This window comes from Pan paniscus, chromosome 4 (genome assembly GCF_029289425.2).
Source record: "Pan paniscus chromosome 4, NHGRI_mPanPan1-v2.0_pri, whole genome shotgun sequence".
Taxonomy (NCBI): domain Eukaryota; kingdom Metazoa; phylum Chordata; class Mammalia; order Primates; family Hominidae; genus Pan; species Pan paniscus.
Genome location: NC_073253.2, coordinates 34,291,294 through 34,315,135, shown reverse-complemented (window position 1 = coordinate 34,315,135; position 23,842 = coordinate 34,291,294). Strand labels below are relative to the sequence as shown.

At 41.2% G+C, this 23,842-nt stretch overlaps 1 protein-coding gene across 4 annotated transcripts in view; it reads left to right on the top strand.

Moving 5' to 3' along the window:
* Positions 1-23,842, top strand: part of RASGRF2 (Ras protein specific guanine nucleotide releasing factor 2) — a 278,300-nt gene that overhangs the window by 34,618 nt on the left and 219,840 nt on the right. Inside the window, exon 2 of one of the 4 annotated variants that reach the window (XM_063604178.1) lies at positions 9,402-9,492. The exons of the other annotated variants lie outside the window; for them this stretch is intronic. The gene's annotated coding sequence lies outside the window, so the exon portion shown is untranslated. The remainder of the gene's footprint in view (positions 1-9,401; positions 9,493-23,842) is intronic. 4 annotated transcript variants of the gene reach the window in all.

Here is a 23,842-nt window from a genome sequence, read left to right as displayed (position 1 = left end):
CTCATCTCCCTGAATTTGGGCACACATATACAGTTGTGTAATTACCACCACGATTAACATATGGAATATTTTTTTCACCTCCAAAAGTTTACTTAGGGCCGGGCATGGTGGCTCACACCTGTAATCCCAGCACTTTGGGAGGCTGAGGTGGATGGATCACGAGGTCAGGAGATCGAGACCATCCTGCCTAACACGGTGAAACCCCGTCTCTACTGAAAATACAAAAAATCACCCAGGCGCAGTGGCGGGCGCCTGTAGTCCCAGCTACTTAGGAGGCTGAGGCAGGAGAATGGCGTGAACCTGGGAGGCGGAGTTTGCAGTGAGCCGAGATTGCGCCACTGCACTCCAGCCTGGGCGATAGAGCCAGACTCCGTCTCAAAAAAAAAAAAAAAAAAGTTTACTTAGGCCCCTTTGTGGTCATTCCTTCCCTAACTCCAGCTCTAAGCAACCTCTGATCTGACTTTTGTCACTTTAGTTAGAATTTCATATAAATGGAATTTCATATATATATATATACACACACACACACAGGCACACATATATGAGATACATGATATTCATATTTTAGAACCAGCTTTTATACGTGGTAACAATATTTATTCAAATATATACACATGGTAAAAATGACCTGGGTAGTATAAGAGGGTTTAAAATAAAAGGATGAGTCTGCCATACCCCACTCTTTCTCATTTCTAATCCCACTTCTCAGAGCCAACAGCATGTAGCTGTCTCTGCTTTAGTTCCTCTGGAGGTTTTAATTAATATACAAATCATTGTTTCTTTCCTTTCCTTCCCCCCCCCCCCTTTTTTTTTTTGAGATGGAGTCTCCGTCTGTCGCCCAGGCTGGAGTGCAGTGGGGTGATCTCATGTCACTGCAATCTGCGCCTCCCGGGTTCAAGCGATTCTCCCACCTCAGCTTCCTGAGTAGCTGTGATGACAGGCATGTACCATCAAGCCTGGCTAATTTTTGTATTTTTACTAGAGATGGTGTTTCATCGTGTTGGCCAGGCTGGTCTCGAACTCCTGACCTCAGGTGATCTGCCCACCCTGGCCTCGCAAAGTGCTGGGATTACAGGTGTGAGACACTGCACCCAGCCCCAAACCATTGTTTCTTGACAGTAACTAGTGATGATTTTGCTCATTGCATTACCCCCTCCACTCTTCCACCTTATCTCTTCCTCCTCCTCCCTATAGTTATTAGTTAAATCACTATTTTTTATTGCCTCTTTTGCTTACCTTTGAACCTTAAATGTTTATTCTTGATTTTACAACTTAAACTTGCACTTTGAGGAGGAAAGTAATTACAATTTTTGCACTTTGTAGAATATTCTTTATGTAAAATAACCACATAAACTGTAAAATTCAGGAGTGGAGATCAGGCATGACCAGTTAAGTTATTTTGCTATTCTCTCTCTCTGTGTGTGTGTGTGATAATTTATACGACTCACTTTTGTTTCCGTTCTGTATACATATTACAAAATAGCTCAAATAGACCTCTGATATTAATTTTTGTAAACATAACAAAGAAAATTCAGAAGAAACTGCAGGATACTTGGAAAATGTGTAAAGTTTCTTCTTCTTCTTCTTCTTCTTCCTCCTCCTCCTCCTCCTCCTCCCCCTCCTCCTCCTCCCCCTCCTCCTCCTCCCCCTCCTCCTCCTCCCCCTCCTCCTCCTCCCCCTCCTCCTCCTCCCCCTCCTCCTCCTCCCCCTCCTCCTCCTCCCCCTCCTCCTCCTCCCCCCTCCTCCTCCCCCTCCTCCTCCTCCCCCTCCTCCTCCTCCCCCCCTCCTCCTCCCCCTCCTCCTCCTCCCCCTCCTCCTCCTCCCCCCCCTCCTCTTTCTTTTTTTTTTTTTGACACTGTCAAAAAAGTCTCACTTTGTCCTGTCGCCCAGGCTGAAGTGCAGTGGCGCAATCTTGGCTCACTGCAATCTCCACCTCCTGGGTTCAAGTGATTCTCATGCCTCAGGCTCCCAAGTAGCTGGGACCACAGGCACGTGCCACCACACCTGGCTAATTTTTGTCTTTTTAGTGGAGATGGGGTTTCACCATGTTGGCCAGGCTGGTCTCAAACTCCTGGCCTCAAGTGATCCACCTGCCTCAGCCTCTCAAAGTTGTTTTACTTCTTTGGTGTATGTATTTATAGGCTTAGTAAAGCAAAGTCAGGAAATTTCCTTTTTCCAGCAAAAACATGAAATTTAAAAGCTTGAGGCACATGATAAAAATTAGCTCGCAATAAAGATTTTATAACTAAAGTCTCCTTATTTGGCAATTAACTGAGTCAGAACATTTTCAGCCAATATTACAAAAACAAAACTTTCAGAGGACTATTTATGAACTTGAGGCTACTTTCTTCACATTTTTATAAACAATTATCTTTTAGATGATTGTGGTTTTCCCTCTAGGTAAGGAGTTGCAGGTGCAAACAGGATGTCTTAGCAATTTACCTTCTTGAAATCTTGGAAGTTGTAGGATTTGACTTCATCATCTAGCATCTGGCTTCCAGTTTGCAGGTCCACCTTCCCCATGGACGCTGCAAATTAGAATGTCTTCACTAAGCAGAGGGTCTCTTTGGTGCTCAAAGATACTACTAACTGATTTGCCAATGCTTGAGGACCTCACTTAAGGTGAGTACAAGGAGACTTCTTAATACAGAAACAGACCCCTCTTACAGCAACCACAGTTACAAGAAATTTGTTTAATTCAATCTAACAACAACAAAGTGTGATCTTAATGAAGCCCAAACAACTATTTGTCTTTCTTGGTGTATTTATCCAGGCAAGTTGGCTAAAATGGGAATTCACTGAAACAGCTATAGCTTCACAGTTCACATCAGGAAACTTACTGTTTTGTCACAAAATGAAATAGTTTCAGTAGTTCATATAAAAGTGAAATGTAAAACATGGAAGAAAATCAGTGAATATTTATTTTTAAAGTTGTTGCCGGGCGTGGTGGCTCAAGCCTGTAATCCCAGCACTTTGGGAGGCCGAGGCAGACGGATCACAAGGTCAGGAGATCGAGACCATCCTGGCTAACACGGTGAAACCCCGTCTCTACTAAAAATACAAAAAATTAGCCGGGCGTGGTGGCGGGCGCCTGTAGTCCCAGCTGCTCGGAAGGCTGAGGCAAGAGAATGGCGTGAACCTGGGAGGTGGAGCTTGCAGTGAGCCGGGATCGCACCACTGCACTCCAGCCTGGGAGACAGAGCAAGACTCCGTCTCAGAAAAAAAAAAAAAAACTTTAAAGTTGTTAAGACTTTGAGCTCTCTCCATTGGCAACAGCTGCATCTAAAATAGGAAGATGAGTGACATTAGGAACACAGGGTAGGAACTGGTGCCAAAGGAGGGCTTTGAGTGACCAGAACCTGAGGACATTGTGTTTGCTGAACACACTTCCTTCCAGAAGCGGAAATGCCTGGGTGTTCACATGTTGTGTGCATAGGGCTGGGGTAACCTTCCCCCATTGGTTACCATCTTCCCAGTTTTATAACTTTTAATAATACTGGTAAATTTCTATTTCCTGTTTCATCTACTTTCAACAGTACCTTTTGATTCTCTACTTTCTGCCCTACCTCTTCCTTTCTTCCTGCCACCTTTACTGTGAGGCTATTATGTTTGATATCATACATTCTGAGATTTAAATGGTCATCTGGGCTTTACATGTAGGTTGATTCTTGAAAGACAAAAGCCGAAAATAGGTTTTGTTGCAGCATATAGGGGTATACTCTGATTGATTTCTTTCTCTGTGATTCCAACACCACAGCTTCTTTATCTTTAAGAAATGAGTTTAAATACATTCTCTTTCCAGTGTGCTCACTGCATCATGCCACATTTTAGCAGGCATCCTATTTGCACTGTGACTTTCTTTTACATTTTCCCCTTCCTGGAGTTTCTTACTGACTTTCATTTTTCTCATTGGAAGACACATAAGTGCCTTCTGCTGTGCGTTCTACACCCACGCTCCACCCTTTTTCACCCTGCTCTGCCTGTATAAGTTGCATCAGCAGACAGCCAGGCTTGGGGGCTTCTGGCCGGGTTCAGCCAACAAGCAGCCCAGTAGGCGAAGAGCAGGAGTGGGGAGAGTGAGCTTGAGGTTCATTCTGCTGTGAGATTGCCTCCGTTTGGCTGTGTACATCTGCTGAAAATCACTTCCCCTCTCAAGATAACTTTTTTTCTTTTGGTAACGGACTCTTGGCCTTTTCCACTTGGGTAAAATACTCTCTTGGTCCCTGGGGCTTAGAGGAGTGACAGTTCCACTTTTGCTAGCCCCTCGTTATTGTACTATCTCTTTTTCTTTTTCTCACATTTTGGCAAATAGACCCCAAATTATCCTAATCTGAGGGTGCCACTGGCTTCCTGTTGGGATTTTACTGATGCAATGGGGTTGGAGGAGGAAGCAAGGTATATTCAGAGATCAGAGTTTGTTCACCCATTCCTATTTAAGATGGAAGAACCAAGAGGGCTGACAGGTCTCTCTGTGTACCTGGCTGGGAGGATCTTCACTTTATGGGGATAAGATGGGGAGCCCTGTATCAGACACTACATCTCACCCCCAGAGCCACCTCTCTCCTTAACCATTTTTTATTTTATTTTATTTTTTGTTTTTAGAGACAGGGTCTTGCTCTGTTGCCCAGGTTGGTTGGAGTGCAGTGCTGCGATCATAGCTCACTGTAGCCTCAACCTCCTGGGCTCAGGCGATCCTTCCACTTCAGCCTCCTGAGTAGCTAGACTACAGGTGCGTGCCACCATGCCTGGAATATTTATTTTTATTTATTTATTTATTTATTTATTTATTTTGTAGAGATGGGGTTTTGCTGTGTTGCTGAGGCTGGTCTTGAACTTCTGGGCTCGAGCAATCCTCCTGCCTGGGTCTCCCAGAGTGTTGGGATTACAGGTGTAAGCCAACCATACCAGGCCAAAATGATAACAGTCTTCATTCTGGGCGTGGGTGGAAGTGGGTGTGGGTTTTATATCCATGACATCTGCCTCAGTTCTCCTTAGTTCGTTTTCTTTAATGAAGAGCTTTCTGCGTTTTTTATTTTGTTTTGTTTTTTGTTTGAGCCTGCTGATAAACTGCTTAAGCTTTGTGCCCTGAGGTGGGAAAAGCAGAGAGGAGTTGGTTTCATAACAAACTAACCCACCTCCCCCACGGCATTTTAGCAGTTTAAAACATCAATCACTTTATTATGTTCACAGATTCTGTGGGTTAGGAATTCAGAAAGGGCATGATGGGGAGGTCTCTTCTGTGTTCCACGATATCTAGGACCTCTGCTGGGGCTGGAGTGGCTGGGGCTGTAGTGGCTGGGGCTGGAGTAGCTCCACTGGGAATGGCCAGGATTGCAACAGCTGAGGCTGGAGGAACCACTTCCAAGGTGGCTTCTTGGTTCACATTCTGGTACCTGGGCTGGGGTGGCTGAAGGAAGGACTTGCATATGGAGCCCTGAGACTGTGTAAGCAGCCCACCTGCCCTGCAGATGCCAGGCTGGAGAGACCACATATCCATGCTTTCCTTTAAGTTCCAACCTCAGTCTGCAACAGAGTCTCGCTCTTGTCACCTAGGCTGGAGTGCAGTGGTGCGATCTTGGCTCACTTCAACCTCCACCTCCTGGGTTCAAGCGATTCTTCTGCCTCAGCCTCCCGAGTAGTTAGGATTACAGGTGCCTACCACCATGCCTGGCTAATTTTTATATTTTTTAGTAGAGACGGGGTTTCACCATGTTGGCCAGGCAGGTCTCAAACTCCTGACCTCAGGTGATCCACCCACCTCGGCTTCCCAAAGTAATGGGATTACAGGTGAGAGCCACTATCTCCTACTTTTGAACTTATTTAAAAACAATAATGTTAGTAAATGAGGCTCTCGTACTAAGTCGTTAACAATAATTTATGATTTTTTTTTCCTTAGTAAAAGTTAATGTGTCAAGAGCATATCCGACTTTACCCAATGCTGGTGTTTGTCAAAGCATAAGACTGCTCTGATGGCATGGGACTGGTGTTTGAATACAGCGAGTTTCACAGGGTGCATTGCCTTGGTTTTGTCCTATGCATCTCTACACGTCAGCCACTTTAGCAAAGAAAGGCTCTGTTCAATCTGGATTTCTTCAGCATGATACACAAAATACAGAACAACGTGCGTAACTGGACATAGCAGCTAGCTGCTGAATCTAGCCTCCGTCACTCTGAAGACATGTTCTTAAAAAATAAGAATCTATTAGGAGGATGGTGAATTGTTGCATTGCCAAGTTATGCACCAGTGAATGCAGTCTCAAATGATTAATATATTTCCTCATTTACTGTTTAGATAGATTGGGCATGTCTACCAGACCCTAGGATGCATGCAGTCTTAGTTAAGAAGTTAAGAAGTACTGTTCTAAAAAGATGAAGCTGATATTTGGATCCTACAGAGATTTGTTTTCTGTTGTTCTTCGTGTCTTCACTCCTGGGAAATACAATTACTTCCCAGACAGTAGCCTTCCAGCAGCAGTCTTTTTTATTAGATTTACGAATGAAGCTAGACTTGATTAGATGGGTCTTCTCTAAGATAATTTTAATCAAGGATAAGGTACTAGGAGCTAATGAGGGTTTTGAGCAGTGAGTTGCCTTTGTTAGGCTTCTTTGCTGTCTGAGTTTGAGTTCACGACAGGCCTGTGTTCCTGAAGGACCCCACAGACTTCAGGTGCACTATTTGGTATCCTCAGACAATGCTTCTCTGCATTCTTGGTGTGCTTTATCCTTTTTACATGTAAGTATGTCTGTTTTCACTGCCATTCTGGGCGTCAGATCTTGTTATTTTTCCCTTGGGAACATGAAGATGCTTCTTGACACTCTTGAGAGTCAAGTGTTGCCCCCATTTTGAGCATGGACCCTATTCCTGGGCTATTGAAAGGATATGATGTGAATGCTTGATGCCCAAAGAGCCTTCCCACAGTCATCTACACATACTGTTCTCCTCTTGTGAAAACCCAGAGCAACCTTTTCGAGACAATTGTACCCTGACTTGTATTTATTTACTTGTTTTCTTGCCTCTGTTCTGCTGTGGGATTGTAACCTCCTTGAGGGCTGCAAGGAGGAATTTCTCATCTTGATAGACAAACAGTGCCCAGCAGAGATTCTGCAATATGGTAGACACTTGGAAATCTATGTTAAATAGAAGGGAATTCTGGATTTCTCCTCATCGACTGGTTTGAACAAGGTCTTTGTCTTCTATGTCCTATTGAGGGATAACAGAATTGGTAGCTTCTAGGGGAACTGTTTATAATCTGGTCAGTTTATCTACGAAGAGACATGTATGTGTGATAATTTGGTTATCACTGTAGTTTTTTAGCAAATGGCTTTGCAGCAGTGGTCCAGTTGGTGAAATACTGTATATATTCAGTGGTAAATCTATTTTTGAAAAGGATATCAACTAACTTTTTTTCCTCCTAGTTTTGCTTTGCTGGAGGAAGTAAAGATAGCATATTTAGCATTTAACATCCATTCCCATTTATAGAGGGAGTAGTTATCTAATCTGTCAACTTTCTTTTCAGGGCTTTTTTCTTGTCTGTAATACATCCAATTATTTAGTTGCATTTTCCCTCCTGCAGTTGTATGCTGGGTATTGGATTTAGTGCTTCGTTTTGATCGAAGTATTTACTAGAGTAAGTAGATGATGATTAAGATGCCATTCATTTGCTGTCTGTTTTAAACGAATAATGATGAGGGATGAAAACAAAACTATAACTGAGGGATAGCCAAGGAACATCTGGACAATAATTTGTGGCAGCCTGTCCATTTTTAATATTTTCTGTGACTCAGAAAACATGATATTATCATTGTAAACAAGGGAAGGGCCTTTAATTACTACTGGGTAAATGCATCTTTGGAAGAAGTAAAAAAGAAAAAGCCATTTTTGCTGTGCCTTTAGTAATGATCTAGATTTTTAAATGTTTGTATTTATTGAATATCAAGACTGTATAAATAAGATTATTTGTCGTGCCGATCTGGAAATTTTGTAATTAAGCCATAATCTTTCAGGATATTGCAAGGTATTATCTTACTAGGCAGAATGAAATAGAATATTTGATAATAGGGTTATTTTCCCTGACAATAAATTATTGGCATCATATTACATTTATTATGACAGATTTGGCAGCTAGAATGGCAGAACTCACTTTGTTCACTGAGCTGCTTATGGGGAAAAAATGCCTTTTGGATATCTTCAAACCACATGGAAGCTGTCAGTGAGGGTTCCTTGAACTCTTTTGTTCAGTTGACATGAATTTGGTCAAAGTAATTAATTATTTGCCAGAAGAGGGTAGCTATGAAGTCTCAATATTTTTTAATATCACAAAGAGACTTTTGTTTTGAGAGAGAGAGAAAGTCTCGCTCTGTTGCTTAGGCTAGAGTGCAGTGGGTGATCTCAGCTCACTGCAACCTCCACCTACCAGGTTGAAGTGATTCTTGTGCCTCAGCCTCCCGAGTAGCGGGATTATGGGTGCATGCCACCACACCTGGCTTTTTTTTTTTTTTTTGAGACGGAGTCTCACTCTGTCGCCCAGGCTGGAGTGCAATGGCGCGATCTCGGCTCACTGCAAGCTCCGCCTCCCAGGTTCACGCCATTGTCCTGCCTCAGCCTCCTGAGTAGCTGGGACTACAGGTGCCCACCACCACGCCCACCTAATTTTTTTGTATTTTTAGTAGAGACAGGGTTTCACCAGGTTAGCCAGGATGGTCTCGATCTACTGACCTCGTGATCTGCCCGCCTTGGCCTCCCAAAGTGCTGGGATTACAGGCGTGAGCCACTGCGCCCGGCCTGCTAATTTTTGTATTTTTAGTAGAGATGGAGTTTTGCCATGTTGGCCAGGCTGGTCTTGAACTCCTGGCCTCAAGTGATCCTCCTGCCTTGGCCTCCTAAAATGCTGAGATTACAGGCATGAGCCATGATGCCTGGCCGAGACAATTTTTTAAATAATGGAAAAATAAGTTGGCTTGGATTTTAAGGTTTATTCATAAAAATATTAATAAAATGTTTACTTGCAGGTATCAAAATAGAAATCTGTGTAACATAGGGCCAGTGCTGAGGCTGAACTACAGACCTAAAGAAATAGAATGTCTGCTTTTTCTGCATTTTAGGAAATAGAAGCCTGTATGTTTCGCCCCAAACCATGGTGAGCTGAGCCTTCTGAAATGTTTACAGTTGTGTTAGATCTTTGGCGAGAGTCCTGGAGATCACAATTAGGAGACTTTAACTAGAGAGGGGATCATTTAACTTTACATCAGTGGTGCTAACAAGGGTGCTAGTCAGTTGCACATGGTCCCACCCTCCTGTTTAAAAATTTCCTCCTGAAAGCAGGGTCCCTGCCCCAGAGCTGTTGTTGATACGTGAACTGGGAGTTGACTTCTGTGCCTTGTGTTTGTGTTAATGTTGGCAGGCACCTCTGATCACAGCCTAAGAGCATGTAAGGTTCTCTGGAAGGATTTGAGGCCTGTAGTCAGAATAAAGTTCCCACTTGCTGCTAAACGGTAAGCACAATGAGCAGTTTCCTGTCATTTAACAGGGGAGACAATTATGCTCAGCTACTGTTTTTGATGTATTTGGATTATAGGTCTCCTCCTTTATCTGAAATGTAATAGGATGTGGCACGTTATTTGTTGCAGCCCTTTTTGTATCTGGGCAGTGGCTGACCTACTGATCACAGAGTGGTATTTACTTACCAGTGAGTTCACGGACTTCGTGGGAGAGAAGTGGGCTTGCTAAGAGGCTGTGTTGGGTGTGGCAGGCCATGAGGCTGCATGTCCGATAGCAACATTCCAACAATTTGGCTTGTGAGAGAATCACCAGACACATAATTACTTGGTCAAACCATTTGAAGCAGATTCATTTCTTGCATCTTAATAATGTACTTTTCCTTAAAGCACGTGGCTCTCTTGGCCAAGCCTGGCTTGTTCCTTGAGATGGTATACACAGCAATTTAAGGTGGTCATTCCATCAGTTGAAATGGCTCTGGAGAATTTATCATTTTGGCAGATAGAGGCAAGAATCCAAACTTAGGTAACACAACCAAATGCAGTGCAGCAAATATGGAAAAGGTACAGATGCCCTGATTGAAATGATAATCTATGTAGCTGATTGTTCTTTCCTCAATGTGACATTATCAGTATTGTTCTTTGCTTGGAACAGAGTGCAGTACACGTTGATATTAGCATTTGTTTTCAACTGCACCTGTCACCATACTGAATTTCCAAACATTTTCATTACCTCAAAAAAGAAACCCCTCAGCCCTTAGCCATCATCTCCTAATTTTCTAAACCTACCCCCAGTCCTAGGCAACCCCTAACGTACTTTTTCTGTATAGATTTGCCTATTCTGGACATTTCATGTAAGTGGAATCATACATTATACCATCCTTTGTGTCTGGTTTCATTTAACATTAGTGTATTATTCTGTTCCCACGCTGCTAATAAAGACATACCTGAGACTGGGCAATTTAGAAGGGAAAGAGGTTTAGTTGACTCACAGTTCACCATGGCTGGGGAGGCCTCAGGAAACCGACAATCATGGCGGAAGGGGAAGCAAACATGTCCGTCTTCATGCTGGCAGGAAGAAGAAATGCGAGCAAAGGTGGGGAAAAGCCCCTTATAAAACCGTCGGATCTCGTGAGAACTCACTCACTATCACGAGGACAGCATGAGGGTAATGGCCCCCATGATTCCATTACCTCCCACCAGGTTCTACCCACAACACATGGGGATTATGGGAACTTCAATTCAAGATACGATTTGGGAGGGGGGCACAGCCAAACCATATCAGTCAGTGTTTTTAAGATTTATTCATATTGTAGCATATTTGTATTTCACTCCTTTTCATGGAGAAAAAAATCCCATTGTATGGATATACCACATTTTGTTTATCCATTCCTCAGCTGATGGACTTTTGGGTAGCTTCTGCTATTTGACTTCTATGAATAGTGCTGCTGTGAACATTCGTGTACACATTTTTGAGTAGACATATGTTTTATTTCTTTTGGGTACATACTGAAGAGTGGAGAGACATATTTTGCAGTACTTTTTTTCCTTTCTATCTGGAAGATTGAAGGGGAGTATTCCTTGGTGAGATGGGCTCTGTCTGTGATAGAGAGAGCATTAAGTCGGAGGTAGGAATTGCTGATTAGAGTTCCAGGTCAGCGCCTGACCGGCCATGTGTTTGGAAGTTCACTCTGTTTCCTCAGCTGTAGAATGAAGTAGTTTTATCAGACAATCTTTAAGGTCGCTTCCAAGTTAAAATGTTCCAAGTTCAAACGTTTTCCTGAGTGAGATTGAAAGGCTTTCAAGTTATGAAGGGAAATATTTCAAACAACTTGGACTTTAATATTTATTTAATTAAGTTTTGTGTTTTTAATAAAAATAAATCTTTAAAAATTGTATGGCTATAGAACCAACCTTACTCAAATTTGTATTACCCAAGGACATCTACTTTAATATTTTGGTGTATTTCCTGTCAAATTTGCCCCTTTAGGTTGTTTAGTTGTTTATTGGGCTGTAGTCATGCTCAAGGCACAGTTTTCTATGGGGATCCTGTTTTGATTGCCCTTCAGACTGGTCTTGATTTCACTTAATATGCTTCTAACTTTGGTTGAAGGACCTTTGAAAGTGAAAAGTCTTTTGAGTTAAGTGGTTTTGGTAAAGCCATGATAGTTTTGAAAGTGCAAAGGTGTTTCTGAAAGTATGTTACCTTCTAGAATAGTCAGTAGAAAGCTTCATATGTAGTAGGCAGAGATAAGGCTGTAAGTGTGTCAGAATCTAATAGTTCCATACCCCAGAGCAGCTAACCCACTTCTTCCTCCTGTGTTTTGGTGATTTAGAAGCCATCAAAATGCTTATTCCCTTTGCTGGGGTTCAGAAGCTGATGCCCCAAACTATGGTGCTTTGACATGCTGAACCGAGGAAGGAGCCTCAAGACCTCTCTGATCCCCCTTTCCCCACTTCTCGGTCCGCCCCAAAGCACAGGATAAAATTGTTCTCTGAAGTTCCCTTATCTGCCTAAAGTCCAGACCTGCTGAAGAAGAAAACAATTACTTCTGGTCACTTTCCTGAGTTTTCATTAACTGAACACATGTCTCAGAAAGAAAGATTCCAAGTCCATCAACACACTTTTATAGACTTGTCACAAACCATTGTCTGTTCTGCGGGCCCACGAGACATTGTCCCAAGCCATTGTATGTTCCTCGAGTCCATGGCATTCTCCTAAAAATGGTTTACTAACCCCCTAAAATAAGCCTCACTTCCCCATCTCCCTTTCTCCTCAGAAGGGTATATAACCATTAACCATCTGTACCTCATTGCGTGGTGGAGTAATCACTGTGTGATCCACCTGCCTCCGTACACATTTATAAATGTGTATATGCCTCTTCTCCTGTTAACCTTCCTTTTGTTAGATGTGGCTTCTCATTTGGGAGGGGGTGTAGCTGTCAGGAAACCTGCAGAAGGTGAAGGGGAGGAGATTTCCCTTGGCCTCTACACTTTCATAATGCTCAAAAAGTTTCTGATTGTGGTTTCAAATTATTTCCTGTGTTGGAGGAAGGTTGAACTTGTTTTTCTTTTTGCCTACTTTCTGGTTTTCAAGCTCAGCAACTTCATTAACTTTTCTAGCTCCTGAGAGACCACTCTGTGCAGTGAAGCAGGCTCTTCTGCCCTGAGGAAGGGGTTCATTCTTTCCCAGGGACCCTCTCCCTGGAGCTGCCTTGAGGCCAGAACACCTCCACACTGGCACCAAGTGTTTAGAGAGCCCTATTGTCAGCTGCCCCGGGATGTCATTTTTTCCTTCATGGTGAGGGTTAGTTGGCCATATACTCCCTCACTTTCTTTTTTCCATTAAGAAAAATTCACGCCAACAAACTCAACTTTCTCAGGGTGGTCCTTGCATTTATGGTAAATATTGAAGGCTGATTTAGGACGAGGAAAGTGAACTATTCAGATCAGCTGCCCCTCCACGATAACTGCTTGACTTGCTCACCTAATCGCAGGTGCAACTGAGACAGAAGGATAACCATGTATTGTTCTTCAAAGGAGTGACCTCATCCATGGAGGAGTCACCTAGTAAATGCAAAATGCTGAGCAAGCAGATCCGATGCAGCTTCTCATTTGGGAGGGGGTGAACTGAAGAGAGAGACGTGAACAGGAAAAGCAATGGAAGCATCCTCATCCCTTGGCCATGGCAGTTATGGAAGGGTTCCAATACCCTCAGCTTCCCAGGACCATCCAGCAATAGTATTTATTGTCTTCATCTGTGGTAAACACTTTCTGATAGGCCAAAATTGCACTGTCTCGTCTGATTTACAGAACCAGCTATCTCAAATGTGTAGTAATTGGAAAAAGTGGATGATGATGGTTTCAGTTTTCTTTTTCTTTCTTTCTTTCCTTTTTTTTTGAGACAGAGTCTCGCTTCTTCGCCCAGGCTGGAGTGCAGTGGCACAATCTTGGCTCACTGCAACCTCCTCCTCCCGGGTTCAAGCAATTCTCCTGCCTCAGCCTCCCCAGTAGCTGGGATTACAGGCATGTGTCACCACGCCCGGCTAATTTTTGTATTTTTAGTAGAGACGAGGTTTCACCCTGTTGGTCAGGCTGGTCTCAAACTCGTGACCTCCAGTGATCCACCTGCTTCAGCCTCCCAAAGTGCTGGGATTACAGGCATGAGCCACCGTGCCTGGCTGGTTTCAGTTTTCATACAGCTTATTTTAGCACTTTGACACATCTTGCACTGTTACTTAATCTTATAATGTTATTTAATTGCTTTATGAGTGCCTAATTTAGCTCTTCAGCTAAACTGTAATCTTCTTAAGATCAGTATATGTGTGTCTATAAAATACATACCAGCATGACACTTTCAAAAATAAGATGGTTGATAAAATAATGGATAAAATGGATTCCTCCCCTCTTCCTTCTCTTCTTCCCTCCCTCCTTCCTCTCCCTTTTGTAGCACCTCCTGTCTCTTAGGCTGCTGATTTAATATTAGAAATGAGAACAGAAATGGCTAGGGTGGCATCTAGAACCATTATAAAATTCAAGGGCAGAATAGAATTTTGTAGACTTGATGATTTTTTGGAAATTTATTTTCTGGACATACTTCTTATCTATGCAGGCTCCAGCCCATCTATTTCTTCCTTTCCGTGTGATCCATCCTTTTGTGGTTGATTGTCTCAGCAAGTAGAACTTCAAGTCAGAGTCCTGGGTTTTGGACTCATGATCTGGTTGGCTTTGCCATATAGATAGCTTTCACAACAGAGACTCACAACAGAGTGTGGCAGACCAGTGGGAGTCCACTACTACCCCTGGGCCTGCAGCTGAGAGCACATGCCCTGATGGGTTGTGGGTGATTGTCCTGCCTCTTTCAGCCTGTTTCCTCATCTGTAAAAGGGAAATAAATTATGGGCTCATGATGAGAACTCGATGAGAAAATGCAGGATGAATCTCAGAACAATGCCTGCCATAGATTAAGCACTGAGTGGATATGTAACCATTTTCATGCCTAGATAGGCAGTTAATGAATATCATCATATACTGCCCAGGTTAGTGAACTTCCCTTATACCCTGAGAGCAGATGTAAGCTTCTAGAGGGTAGGAGCCATCAACTGCCTAGAATGTCCAGATATAGCATCACATATGGGGCCACTCAGTCGCTAAAATTGTGATGTGAGTGTTGTTCAGTAGCTTATTATCATGTCTGTCAGATGGAGCATCACATCAGACTTGGCAAACATGAGGAGCAAATATCCCTAAAGCAAGTCTAAAAACAAGCTTCCATAAACCAAGTTATTCATGTCTTTCATCTGTTCTTGAGAATCTCCACCAATGGAGTAACCCAAAAGTCAAATAAAAAATTGTATATACCAAGATTTATAAGGAATAATTAAAAACCTTCCAAATGTTAAAAGAGGCAAATATAATTTAAGTAAATATTTAAGTAGTATATCATTTCTGTGTAACATTATGTACGCTTTATAAACGTTTACTACATTTTTAAGTAATATGGAAAAATTCTTAAGTTATCATGTGACCTGAAAAGTATGCTGGAATAGCATTGCATATGCAGCATGAGCATGACTGTATTAAAATGGTTTTAGAAAATAGATTGGAGAGGCCGGGTGCGGTGGCTCACACCTGTAATCCAAGCACTTTGGGAGGCAGAGGCGGGCGGATCACAAGGTCAGGAGTTCGAGAGCAGCCTGGCCAATATGGTGAAACCTCGTTTCTATAAAAATGCAAAAATTAGCCAGGCATGGGGTTGGGTGCCTGTAGTTCCAGCTACTCGGGAAGCTGAGGCAGGAGAATTGCTTGAATCCTGGAGGTAGGTTGCAGTGAGCTGAGATCGTGCCACTGTACTCCAGCCTGAGCGACAGAGTGAGATTTCGTCTCAAAAAAAAAAAAAAAAAGAAAGAAAGAAAAAGAAAATAGATTTGAGAGCTATACATCAAGATTTAACAGTGGTTGTCTTTGGATGATGATAGGATTATGAATGAATTTTCCTCTCTAATTTTGCCTCTCTGTATTTTCCGTATTTATATATGTGTATTATTTTCACGGACGAAAAACTCAAACTTTTTCTTAAGAGGGAAATAATGTGCATAGATGGTGGACAGAAGCCATGGTATTTGGCTTGTATTTTTACAATGAAAAAAGGCCAAATGTGTAAGGCACAGAACTGAATTATTTGTTATGTATGAGAAGAGTGTGGTGTGAGCTCAGTGAAAAACACATTACTCTGGAGAGTTCGAGAGAAGTTTTGCTTTTTAAAGATTTTTGGAGAAGCAGCAAAAATGTAAAGTTCTAGGTAGTGCACATGAGCAAGGGCCAATTTTCTTTTCCAGCACCGAAGTTTGGTATTCTTAGCCATTCTGATTTTGGGTGATTTGAGACTGTCATTTTCTTCTAAAAGTCTGACAGCTGTAAGCTTTCAGCTATCAGCAAATGAGGTGAAAATGTATTTTTAATATTAAAAGTCTTCTTAGGGAAAGAGGCCCAGCAAAACCATCATGAGTAGTCACATTCAGGCAACATTGTAAGTGCCCTTCCTAATCCTGCGCCTGTGGTTTTTAATAGCCAGACATGTCCACCAGATGTGCTTCATGTTCTTTTATTTACATAAATGTTTCCAGTAACTCATTGTATATTTTTCTACTTCTAAATAAATGCATACCAAATAGCTCTCTTTTTCACATTGCTGTGTTGCAGCATTACATTTGTATGTTTTAAAGCAGGAAAATGTTCAGTAAGCCCTGAATATTTTTCACATCTTTACTGCACATAGGACTGTTGACATATTTAAGATGTATGTGGTATACTCATTATGGCTAATTTGAAAAACGCACAAAATATATGGATAAGAAGATAAAAGTTAGTCAGAGGTAACCACTAAATTCATTTTGGTATATTTCCTTCCAGTTACTTTTATGAATACTTTTTCATAAATGTTACTGATTCTGTATTTTTTCTCTAGCTTACTTTTTTTTTATTGCCTGTCCTATTTATGTTGGTAGATGTAGATCTAACTCATTCTTTGAAACTATTTATTCATGATATGACTGTGTTATAGTTTATTTAGCTATCGCTTTATTGGTACACATTTAGGTTGTTGCTTCTTTTTTTGCCATTAAACCAACATTACAGTCAATATTCCTGTATGTGCCCTTTGAGCATCTGAGTGAGTGTTTTACTAGAAAATAGTTACTTGGGGCCTGGCATGGTGGCTCATGCCTGTAATCCCAGCACTTTGGTAGGCTGAGGCAGGTGGATCACCTGAGGTCGGGAGTTTGAGACTAGCCTGACTAACATGGAGAAACCCCGTCTCTACTAAAAATACAAAATTAGCCTGGCATGGTGGCACATGCCTGTAATCCCAGCTACTCAGGAGACTGAGGCAGGAGAATTGCTTGAACCTGGGAGGCGGAGGTTGCCATGAGCTGAGATCGAGCCATTGCACTCCAGCCTGGGCAACAAGAGCGAAACTCCATCTCAACAAACAAACAAAAAAAAAAAGGAAAAGAAAATAGTTACTTGGAATTGGCATTTACATAACTTACGTTTTCCTCATTTAGTATGTGCTTTCAGTATTTTTCTTTATCCATTTACAAACATACACGTTATATATACATAGACATTATATATATTTCTTTTTCTTTTAGAGTAAAGGGTCAGTTCAAAATTGCTCAAAATCTTGTTTTTTGTCACCTATTGACATAAATGCAGAAGCTCTACAACGTTGCTGGTGGCCTGAACTTTTATAGCAGATCCATGATGCCTGGAGCTATGACCGTGAACTTGTCTTCTAGCATCCCAACTTTTAAAAGCTTTTCATTTTGTTATTATTTCAAACATCAGGAAAACTGCAAGAGTAGTACAAAGAACTTGTTACGTCCTTAATCCAGATTTCCTAGTTATGAGCATTTTACCCCATTTGCCTTTATACTCTCTGTCTGTATAAACTTATAATTTTTTTCTTGACCTTATTTACTTGGGTATGATGCTGTCTGCCAGAGCTCTCCGTGGTAAAGTGATTTTTTTTTCTGTGGAATTAATAGTAATTTATGGGGAGATTCATTCATGTTGTTGTACGTATCAGTAGTTATTTTTCTTGCTGAACAGTTTTCCAGTGCATTAACATACCACATAGCATTTATTTACCTGATGATAGATACTTGGGATTTTGCTAGACACGGAGACATTTACATCCAGCAGATCTCCGCCTCAGAGAAGGAGTTGCTCCCCAGCTGTAGCGTGTGGTCAGTAGACGGACTCTAGACGGCGTCTGTCGGCGCCTTCAGAGTCACTACAGCTGTAGAGAGCTACCTTGTCCAAGGTTATGCCCTTCCTGAGGCAGCCCACATTCAGTGCCTGAGTGAGGGGGTGATGTAAAGGTCCAGCCACTTCAGACTGAGGTGGGACAACTCTGACGCAGTTTTTACTATTCACCTCCATAGCATCCACCACTGTTTGAACAGCACCCCTTTCTCAGCGAACACTTATTGCTGTCTAGGGGATCCTGTACAAGCAGAGGAGGCACAAGGAAAAAGCCCAAGCTTGGGTTATGGATGGCTCAGCTCAATATGGCCTTGAAAGACTGTGTGTGACAAGGTCGTGCACCTGGTCATCCACTTTGGGTGGGAAGAAAAGCTGCCTGATGTTCAAGTACATACAGAAGCAAGGCAGTGGTGAATAGCCTGGCTGGAATCAGGGGATTGGAAGGAAAGGGACTCAAAGTTTGGAGACAACAGATTTGGGAAGAAGCATATGAATGGACATATAGGAGCAGGCCCCAAATACGGTAATGGCTGCAACACCCCCAGAGAGTTTTAAGACACTCTATATTCTGTTATTTTCCTCTGAAGAGTGTTCATTTTAACTCTAGCAGGCAGTTTACTTGGCTGACTCAGTCTCCAAACTCTGTCTTTCCTATAGTAGGTAGCAGCTGAAATCTTTGATCAGTTTTTCAGTCTTCCAGCTCTTGCTTTCTACTGGGTTCCTTGGAAGTTCCCTTCACAATTCAGGGTCCAGCCAAAGATTTGAGCAAAGTTTCTAAGGCAGATTTTAGGACATCCTCTCTGTGATTCCCAACTTTTTCCGTACTTTCTCCCTTAATTTCTGTTACTCGGACATATCTCAGTTCTGTCCTCAGTTATTCCTCAGACCAGTGAAACTGTGGCTTTCTGCTTGACTTGTGGCTGTGCCACACCACCTGGGCTGTGGTGTGCCCTCATGCGAAAAGCTATATAGACATGGAGCTCATGCACAATTCCCTTCTTTCAACAATCAAATCCTCTCTTGAATTTTGTTGTCAAATAGTTATATATGTTGTCCCAAATATATTTGTTATATATATATATATATATGTTATGCTATGTATTATGTTGTGTATGTGTATATATATATATGTTATTCTAAATATATGTATGTTGTATGTATTATCCCAGATTTCTAATTGTTTTCTACTAGAGAGTTAGTGAAAGCTACTATTACTGGAACTAGAAACTTATTTAAAATTTTAATAGATATTATCAAATGACTCTCCACAGTTGGTGTTATCACTGTTCTCTTACCAGTGTTGTATCGGTGTTCCCATTTCCCCATGTTCAATAATAATTTTGTAAAGCTGTTATCATAGTACCCTGTCTGATGGGTGACAATGTTTTGATTGGCTTTTCTCTAAATTCTAGTGAGAGTGAGAATGTTTTTATACTCATTAGAAAGTTCTATTTTTTATTTTGTAACTTGCCTACTTATAGTTTTGCCCATTTTCCTATGGATCGTCTTTTTTTTATTGATTATATATGTGGATAATAATCAGTTAACCCTTACATTGGAAATAACTTCTTGTGGTCTATTTTCAACTTTGTTCATGGTGTATTTTATCCTACAAAAGTTTTACATTTTTATGTAAAATTTCTCTTTTATGTCTTCTGCTTCCTTATGCTAGTGCTTTTCTAGACATATTATTATTTACAGAATTTGTTTCATACTTGTATTAGTCTGTTTTCACACTGCTGATAAAGACACACCCAAGACTGGGCAATTTACAAAAGAAAGAGGTTTAATGGACTCACAGTTCCACATGGCTGGGAAAGCCTCACAATCATGGCAGAAGGCAAGGAGGAGCAAATCACATCTTATGTGGATGGTGGCAGGCAAAAGATGAGAGCTTGTGCAGAAGAATGCCTCCTTTTAAAACCATCAGATCTCGTGAAACTTATCCATTGTCACAAGAACAGCACAGGAAAGACTTGCCCCCATGATTCAGTTACCTCCCACTAGGTCCCTCCCACAACACGTGGGAATTCAAGATGAGATTTGGGTTGGGACACAGCCAAACCACATCAACACCCAGTCACCAAACCCTGTATTCCCTGTGGTGGGCAGCAACTGAAATGTGCTAATATGATATTTTACAACTTGCTTTAAAACTTATTAAAATAAGGAATGTTCCTACGAAGAATCCTGAAAATATTCTTAGGGAGCATGATTATTAATTTAGTTGCTCAGAGTATTCCAGTATAAATATTTCACAGTTTATTTAACTTGTCTCCTATTGTTGGACATTTTTATTATTATTAATGATGCTAAGAACATTCTTGTACATAGTCATTATATATATTTCCAAATATTTTATTGGTATAGATTCCTCTATAAAAAAGGGAATTATTTATTTACGTATTTATTTTTGAGACAGGGTCACATTCTGTTGCCCAGGTTGGAGTGCAGTGGCATAGTCATGACTCACTGTATCCTTGACCTCCTGGACTCAAGCAGTCCTCCAACATCAGCCTCCCAAAGTGTTGGATTACAGGTGTGAGCTACTGAGCTTAGCCTGGGGATATTTTAAAGCCTGTCATACAGATTGCCAACCATCTTCACAAAGATGGTAGCCATTTTTATTTCAATCAGCACACTACACTTCCCAACTCTAGATTTTATTATTTTTAAAAAGTTGTAATTTGACTGTAATAAACATACGTGTGCATGTATCTTTATAGTAGAATGATTTATAATCCTTTGGGTATATAGCCAGTAATGGGATTGCTGGGTCAAATGGTATTTCTGGTTCTAGATCCTTGAGGAATCGCCACACTGTCTTCCACAGTGGTTGAACTAATTTAGAATCCCAGAACTTAAAGTAAAATTAAAAAACAAATAATAAATAAATAAAGGAATCAGCTCAAAGAGCTATTTACAAAAAAAAGTTGTAACTTGGCAAAATTGTCTTAATATGCAAATGTACATTTCTTTGATTATCAGTGTTTTTTTCACATTTTCAGGTGTTTTATAATTTTTTCGTTTTATTTGTGGGCATGTGAATATTCTGTTCCTTTGCCCACATTTCTATTGGTGTATTTAGCTTTTTCCTATTGATTTCGAAAACCTCTTTATATATTAAGTACATTAATTAGTCCTTTTATATTATCCTGTTGTTGCTTCATGAGCATATGACATTTTGGATATATATGATAATTTGATTATTATATGATTATTATTAGGGCTTCCATCTCTGAGTGTTGGTCAATGAATTTGTGTTAATAATTATTGCACTTAAATTCATTGAGTAGTTAGCACTTAAAACACAAAAAATGAAACAATGTTTTTAAGTATTCTTTCTGGCACTTTGATAATGTAATTAACCCAATGCTTCCGATTAAAATTAATCAATGCAATGGTGTTTCCAAGCTAATTTGATAAGTGTAACTGATGATTACCAATATAAACCAGGCACAACCTTATAAAAGACTTAGTCATCACAGTGTAAGAGAAGATGGTGACAATGGCGACTGAACTCATAAGTGTGCTCAGTCAGTGGCTCTGAAGCTGAGGAGAGTTGGCTATCTCTCTGTAAACAAGTAAATGACAGAGCTGGGAGTGGGGTGAAGAGAATCATATAGATCAAATGTTATCTTCCATATCAATCCCTAGCTGGAATGGTAATACAAGAGAAAGACAAAAACTTGTATGAGAATTTAACAAAACAGAGAGGAATCATTGTCTTTCTCTGCAAACTGGGGATTATGACTTAAGCCCCCATGCAGCAAGCTTCCCTTTGCATAAATCTCAATAGGCCTGGTGACTTATGGCAGCTCAGATTCTCAGATTCCTTGGTTGATGAAAGTTTCTCTGTCCAGATTTTTATGATAGGCTTTCAGAGATTTGAAGAGCAACTTAATATATTAAATTCTCTTAGCCATTCTTAAAATGACAGGCTTTCTGACTCCTTATTGTCCTTGTCACTCTCCAGTGAGCACAGTTTAATTTGCTTCAGTTGTTTGTAAAATTTGGAAGCCAGACTGAATGTGTTTTTCCTGTTGTGGGAGAAAACCACAATAGGATGCAGCCAAACTCCATGAGCTGAATTCTAAGTGAAATTCTTGCCTATCAAAATGTATTTAATAGAAGAATATATTCATTACTTCTTTGAGAATGTAAAAAATAGAAATAAAGGAAGAATATATTTTAAGACAGTGTATAAAAGCTGATCTAGTAGCACAGTGTGGATTTTATGAAGGCTAATGCTTTGCTTTATTCATAATTTCAAATTTCTACTCTATGTGTTGTCTTCTATTGGGATAAATGATGTAGAAAACTCTTGCATGTCATTCAAGCTTAAAAAATATAAACTCCTCTCTAAGCCTTTGGGAGAATCAGAACTGTTTTCAATATGACTATTAAACATCCACCTAAAAGTCCACAAAAACAAAACAACTAACAACCACCCCAACAAAGATAGTATGACCACACTGGGTCATACTGTTTTTGTATGTGCTGGTTGATAATTGTCATACATCCCTTTCTTCTTTTCCCCATGCATGAACACATTTATCTGAGGCAAGAAGGGCAAAAAAAGGAGAGAAAGCTGAAATTACCCAGTTTCACAGCTCCGGCAGGAGTCCAGTGTCCTAGGCAGCCTGGAGGTGACTGGTTTCCAGGTGCACTCTGGCAGTTCCACTATTACAGCAATGACAGGATGCACTTCATGCTTTTCAAGGCATGTTGATGTGTGTTACTGCATTTGATCCTCACCTAGAGGTTAGTAGGAAAGGTGGGCTTGTTTCCAAGAACAAACTGAGCACAAAGTGCGACTTGCCAGAGTTCACACTGTTTCCCTGAGAGAATCCTGATGTCTGCTTTCTAGCCTCTGGCTCCTGCTGAACCACACTTGGCCTGCTCAATGCTGGTGTGAATAAAAGTTGGCTTCTAGTGAAGCAAATGTGCCCATGGCAAGGCCTCTGAATTGAGGTTTAAAGGGAATTGAACCAATAGGGCGGAGGTGCTAAGAATTCAGCCTCTTAGATCTTTGTTCCTCAGAAGATGCGGAGGTGGCAGCTGGAAGATCTGACAATAAAGAATGAACTTTAACGTACTGTGTAACCATGATATGAAAAGATAGACTCTATAAATGAGTTGGAAAGTCAGTCTTCTTTAATTCACACAGAATATTCTTGAAGTTAAACCTGCCCATGGGATAGAGTTATGGTAAACACCAGTCACTGAGCCATGAGATGAAATATTTCTGCTCCTAGAGACAAGCTGGGACCAAGATAAGACTCTAGACTTTTCTGGACAGGGTGCAGTGGCTCACGCCTGTAATCCTAACACTTTGGGAGGCCAAGGCAGGTGGATCACTTCAGGTCAGGAGTTTGAGACCAGCCTGGCCAACATGGCAAAACCCCATCTCTAATAAAAATACAAAAAAAAAAAAATTAGGTGGACATGGTGATGGGCACCTGTAATCCCAGCTACTTGGGAGGCTGAGGTAGAAGACTCACTTGAACCTGGGAGGCAGCAGTTGCAGTGAGCCGAGATCGCGCCACTGCACTCCAGCCTGGATGACAGAGCGAGACTGTCTCAAAAAAAAAAAAGAAAGAAAGAAAGAAAAAACAGAAAAAAAGACTCTAGGCTTTTCTTCTTCAGTTGGTGCCCCACCAGCTGGCACAATGATCAGCTGGGATAGGTAGAGAAACCCCCTGCAAGTAACATTTTAGTAGTAAGAAGTATGAAGGAGTAGAAGTGTGAGGAGAAGGGGAGGGAATGGTATCAAGAAACAAAGTATTTCCCCCTGTTTTATGCCGACCTTACTGTTATTTTTGTTCTGCCTCGTCTTAGTTCTCTCTCTCCCATTTGCTATCTTACAGTGGCAGCAAGTCAGATTTAGAGTGAGTTCTCTGTGCCTCTACGGCTCAGGGATGGGATACTTTACCCTTCTGAAGGGCCAGACGTACCGGGAAAACATTAGTTGAAGCTCCCATGAGTGTTAAAGACAGCTCACTTGTCAGTTTGGGTTAAATACTGAGATATGTGAAGATTAAATTCAGAGCAAACATTAGAATAAAGGAACATAAAA